Source organism: Callithrix jacchus, chromosome 13, assembly GCF_049354715.1.
Source record: "Callithrix jacchus isolate 240 chromosome 13, calJac240_pri, whole genome shotgun sequence".
In the NCBI taxonomy this organism is placed as follows: Eukaryota; Metazoa; Chordata; class Mammalia; order Primates; family Cebidae; genus Callithrix; species Callithrix jacchus.
Window position 1 is genome coordinate 99,362,582 of NC_133514.1, and position 6,435 is coordinate 99,369,016.

The window sequence follows — 6,435 nt, forward strand, 5'->3', positions numbered from 1 at the left end:
AGAATTAACCATTTGAAATCCTTAAAGGAGGCAATTTAATTTATCCCCAGTTGATGTGGGGAAGCTCCTGTTTACAAATGATTGCCAGATACTTAATGTAGAAGGAATGATAGAAAAAATTTAAATCATGATTTTTGCAATCTGCACTCTCCCCGCCATCCCTATGAAAGCATTGACTCAGACAAGGATCATCATTGGGAACCAAAATCATTGGTTAAAATGTTGTGGAAAGACCTACATGATTCGTAAGGTGTCATGTGTCATTCCATAGAAAATTTGTTAACCGCAAAGAAAAGCAATCTTTACAATGGAGGAATCTGACTGTCTCATTTTAACATCGCTAATAGCGAACTCTCTGAATAATGTTCTGACTTAAAAGATGCAGTATCCAGCAACACGTAGAAGGTCTTGCTATGAGGCTTCTTGTTAACTAGCTTCTTGTTTAACCTTGTTCTTTCTAATCAATTCTTTAGAGCTAACCTGCACTTTGCAGGAAATAGAAGAACGAAGTTAGTAACTTCAACAGGAAACAATCAGGATGATCCAGGATGATGAACAATCCAAGACAATAGTCTAGTCCCTGCAAAAGGTCAATGTAACAAACTTTAAAAAGTAAGGAGCTGTTACAGATTAAAAGAAACAGGAGAACCAGAAAGCAATGTGTGAATTCTGGATTCTAGTTTGATACAAACATGTAGCAGACATGTTGGGAACACAGGTGGATATTTAAATTTGAATCAGTTATTCAATTCTTTACATAATTATTTTCTTAGATCATAATGATCTTGCAGTTAGAAGCATATCTTCATGATGAATGTAATTAACTTTCTTTTTTTTTGAGACTAAGTCTCATTCGGTCAGCCAGGCTTCGACCTCAGCTGGTACTATCTCAGCTCCCTGCAACCTCTGCTTCCCAGTTTCAAGTGATTCTTCCACCTCAGCTGCCTAAGTAGCTTGGACTGCAGGTGTGCACCACCATGACTGGCTAAGTTTTTGTATTTTTTGGTAGAGACAGAGTTTCACCATGTTGGCTAGGCTGGCCTTGAACTCCTGCCTCAAGTGATTTGCCTGCCTCAGCATCCCAAACTGCTGGCATTACAGGTGTAAGCCACCAAGCCTGGACTGAATGTGACTGACTTTCAAGTTGTGCAGCACACAAAGATAAAAAGATATAAAGCAAATATAGTAAAATGTTAACAGTTGTGATATCTAAGTGGTAAATATACATGAGTTCATGATATAATATTTTCAGTTTTACTGTGTGTTGTGAATCTATCTGTCTAGCTATTTAGCTAGCTAGCTATTCATCTATCTATCTACCTACCTATCTACCTATCTCTAGCACTTTTATCAAGTTGGGAAGAAAATAATTCTTGCCTTCCTTTGCACACATTAGATTTCTTGCGTTGCCAGTAGTTTTTGTAAGTGTGTGTGAGCACTAGGGTGTTTCTCCAGAAGTGTGTGTATTTAATAGAGTGTAACACATGGCCCTTGTTTATTTACTATTTGTGTTTATCTGGATCTTATTGAATCAGAACTGATTTATACTATTTAATGATTCCAAAGATGCATTTCCTTTTGCACTACTTAAAAATTATTTTCAATCATTCCAGCTACAGAATTTTATTGAACAGCTACTAGGGGCCAGGCACAATGCCAGGCCTAAGGAAATAGTGGTAATCTAATTTAAATAGGGCCAAGATCTTATAGTCTAATAGGGATAAGATACTTTATATTACTGTGTAGATAAGCAGTAACAAATTGTTGATAAGTGCCATGAAGAACAATCTTAAGGAACTAGGAAATTAATACAGAAGAATCTGGTTTTAGTGGGAAATTCAGTACAAACTGAATATCCCTTATCTGAAATGCTTGGGACAAGAAATGTTTCAGACTTCAGATTTTTTTTCAAATATTTCATATTTCTAGTAAGATATCTTGGTGATGGGACCCAAGCCTAAGCATAAAGTTCATTTGTGTTTTATAAACACCTTATAAGCATAGCCTGAAGGTAACTGTATATATTTTTGATAGCTTGTGCATGGAACAGTTTGCATACATTGAACTATCAGAAAGTAAAGGTGTCACTGTTTCACATCAATGCTCAAAAAGTTTAGATTGTGGAGCACTTTGGATTATGGATTTTTGGATTAGGCATGTGCAGCCTGTACTGAGAGGTGAAGAAAAAGTAGGCATTTAGCTAGAAGAAAGATGTCAGGAAGGAAATCATGACTCCAAGGTGGAAGAGAACATGGCTGGTTCCAGGAAGAGAAAGGCCAGTGTGGCTGGAACAGAATGAACAAGGGAGACAGTGATGCTGATTTGACTGAGGAGTAAAGAGAGGATCAATCACCCAATGCCATCAGACTGTAAAAGATGCTGATCTTTATCTAAAGAATATTGGCTAGTTATAAGTGTGAAAGTGATATGATCTGATTAACATTGAAAAAGATCTCTCAGGCTATGATACAGTGAATCAACTGGAGGGGACCCAGTGTAGGAGAGTAATTTTTAGGTGATTGTGAAAGTCCAGGGGTGAGACAACCGTGGCTTGAAGCAGAGTGGCGGCAATAGAAATGGAGAAAAGCCAATGGATTCAAAGACCTTAGAGTTAAAATTGACAGGATGCGATTGATCAAATGATTAGAGTGAAAGAGGAATTGAGGATGCTCTTGGGGTTCTGTTTTGAGCTACAGAGTAGAGTAGAGAGCTCTAAAGGGCAAATAAGTTCATTTAGAATGATTACAAGGCTGGGTGCAGTGTTCATCCCTGTAATCCCAACATTTTGGGAGACCAAGGCGGGAGGATTGCTTGAAGCCAGAAGTTTGAGACCTGCCTGGTCAACATAGCAAGACCCTCATCTCTACAAAATAAACAGTTAAAAATTAGCCAGACATGGTGGTATTCACTTGCAGTCACAGATACTTGGAATGCTAAGGAGGGAGGATCGTGTGAGATCAGGAGTTGTAGATTACAGTGAGCTGTGAACTTGTCCCTGCACTCCAGCTGGGGTGACAGGGTGAGACTCTGCCTTAAAGAAGAAGAAAAGAAAAAGAAAAGTAGAATGATTACAAGCTGAGTTTTAGATATGCTGCGTTATAGGGATCTTCAAACTCTCAGTGTTAGCACATCGTCCAATGGGGCATTGCCTAATTTTAGATGTTCAAAATGTAGCATTTCCAAAGGAGGATTCTATTTTGAATAGTTACTCTGAAAAATGATGCACTAGGCCTACAATCCTGTCATTGCTCAAAATGCATCTAAGGTTCCTCCTTGAAAACTTCTCTGAGAGCCAGTTTGCCTCTTACCCACCATTGGCCTTGGATTTAAAAGGTGCTTTGCAGATATTCTCCAGCCTTCTCTGTATATACCAACTACGACACTCACTCTAGGCATTGCATTGTTGTTTTATTTGCTGTATCTCTACAACCTGAGCTCTTTTCGTTTGCTCACCCCTGGATTATGGTGATGTATATAGCAGGCTCTTGATAAATATTCACTAATTAAGCATAGAAAAAGTGATCTCGTTACTTTACCAGCTCACCACAATTTTATCCGATGTGGTCCAGTATCATTGACTAAACTGTTTCCTAAAGTGGCCTCTGAACAACTGGCTTCAGTTTCTAAAATAACAAAATCAACTCACAAACATCCAGGAAAAGAAGAGGAGGAAGGAGAAAGGGAGGATAAATAAAAGAAGAAAGAAAGAAAAAGGAAGAGGAGAAAAAGGAAGAAGGACTGCACCTGAACAAACCATGTTGCAGGCTCTGAGGGTTATTGTTTCAGAGATGTTCACTAAGGGATACTGGGATCATTGTAGAGCCCCCCCAGAGTCACTATTTTGAAAAGGACAAGGCCCACTTAAATACTCAAAGCCTGAGATAGTAAAGATAATTAGTCTACACACATCCCATACACAAAACAGTGAAGATAATAAGTAACGGTCACATTAAATAGCCCAACCCATAGGACACAACTCTGAGAGTTCACCAGAAAAGCTGGACCAGCCATTTTATAAATTTGTTGTGCATCGTCTGCACTTGAGACATTTCTTAAAAGTGCTGATTTCTGAAGCCTACTGAGTCAAAAACTCTGTATATACTCTGATGCCTGCATAGCTGAATGAAACATATGGAAATTTCTGGAAGCCTGTGCTCTCTGAGCTCTGGTCATGGCTCTGTCTCTTAATATTTAACGACCTTGGGAGTGTCACCTAACTCCTCTGGCTTCAGAATCTCTGCAAATATGGAAGTAGTTAGCTGATTTCTAAGGCACTTTCTAGCTTTGTGATTCTATGTTAAACTTCGCTGCTTTTGCTCTTCGTCTGGCGCAGCATGCCAAACACCATTCTTAGTCCTTGTGTGTAGATGCTGAACTTCACAACCGTGCTCTGATTGGCTGGGCAGCCTAGGCTCTCACCTCACATTCATTCTCATGATTAGGATAACCATTAAATGACTAATCTGGTCTAGTTTGCCATCTTGCACTTTGTTGTCCCACACCTCAAAATTTGATAATGATTCCACAAAGTAAAATGTCAGGTCAGCTGGGACCATATGCTTTAGGTGGGTCTCTACAGCTGAGTAGGGGACACATAAGCAGAGAAGGGAAGGGGAACTTGAGGCAAGGACAAGAGCATGAGCAAAAGCATGAAAATAGGAGTGGGAAAAGGATGCCTAGGGGTCGCTTCACCATGATCAGAGTGTTTGTGTCCAAGAGGGGTTGGGTCCAAGAGCAGTATTTCAGACTTAGATCAAAGTTTAGTTTGGCGTATTTCCAAAATCAGAGCCAAACAGGAAAAGAGGGCTCCACAGATAATTTTGCAAGTTTGTAAGTTGGAAACAGTGGGCTACAATAGTGTGTTCGAGTAAGGTTTTCTCATAAAAATATAATAGAAACTGTTAAACTCACACTTTGCATGTGCCATTTAAAAATGAATCTTACACATTGGCAAACATAAACATCCATGAATGCACAAAGGAACAAATCAGGGAAGTGACTGTGTGCTTCCAGAGACCGCTCTTTTTCAGAAGTGAGTAGAGAATTAGATTTTGTAGGCAGGAGACATTTGGTTGGGACAGGGCTTCTCTGCCAACTCAGCTTCTGCCATGTCATGAGTCACAGAACTGGCAGGCTCTGAGTACAAGTGCAGTCTTAAGACCCTTTATGCTCGCCAGTTCTACTGGGTAGATGGTACCCAACCAATGCTCACTTCTTATGGGAGGAGTGTTTTGAGTGGAATTTTTCCCTTGGGAAAAAGAAAGTGTATGCCAACATCCTTCATATTAGATTGATAAAATGTTCCCAATATTCAGAAGGGGAAGAGTCTACTCCATCGATGGCTGGATTTTTCCTTTATGCAAGATAATGTAGACTGAAAGGGAGTTCATCGGCTGCCAAGGCTCCCAGGACAGGCTGCTGGCAGCAGGTTCTTTGAGAAAGGCAGCAGATGGCCTCCGAGGGCCATGAGGAGCTGGCCAAGGTTTCCCTGGAGAATCACTGGATTTATGTCCCAGTTCCTTTGGGTACACATCCCCCTAGGCACTAAGCAAGCTCAACCCTTCTTTAAGATTTCAAAACCTGAACTATGTGTGTGTTGGATGCCACAGAAGACAATGGTTCCACCCATACTAGAGGAAAGAATTCCTCTACCCAAAGTCAGCCTAGAAAATATCACTTCTATGTGAAGCCTTGAGTCAAGCATTAAAACCATTTTAGTCAACCTCGTAAGTGGTTTTAGAGGCCTCAGAAAACTGCCCTCCTCATCTCAAGTTGGTTAATTGGTCTGCTAACTTGAACTACAATATTTGCTAATGTTTACAACATTTGCTAACTTGAACTAAAGTGCCATGAGTTTGATTAAATTGGATAACCTTTCCAGTTGCAGTTTTATAGTTCTAGAGGGCATTCACAAAAAACGAGGAAGGTCTTTAGTAGCTTAGACTTAGGATAAATTCTATTTTAACCTTGAGTGAATTCACATTCATTGGAGACTCATTCCTGTAGGGTACCTACCCTGCTAGGATGAAGCAAAAGCAAACAAACTAGAACAAAAAAGAAGAAGGAGGAGGAGGAGAAGAGAGGAGAGGAGAGGAGAGGAGAGGAGAGGAGAGGAGAGGAGAGGAGAGGAGAGGAGAGGAGAGGAGAGGAGAGGAGAGGAGAGGAGAGGAGGAGAGGAAGCAGCAGCAGCAGCATGGTCTCAAACTCCTTTTTAGAAAGTCACCACTAAATGGATAATGGAAAGTAACAATTCTGCTCAACATTATATGTAAGCTATCAAGTGAGGGGGAAGGGTATGTGCTCAAGGATGCTATAATCTGGCAGGAGAAATAGGACTGACACATGAAGTATTATAATAGGAAACAAGACAAACCACCTTTGGATAGATTGGTTCAATTGCCTTTTAATAAACAAAATATTATTTTGTAAAATTTC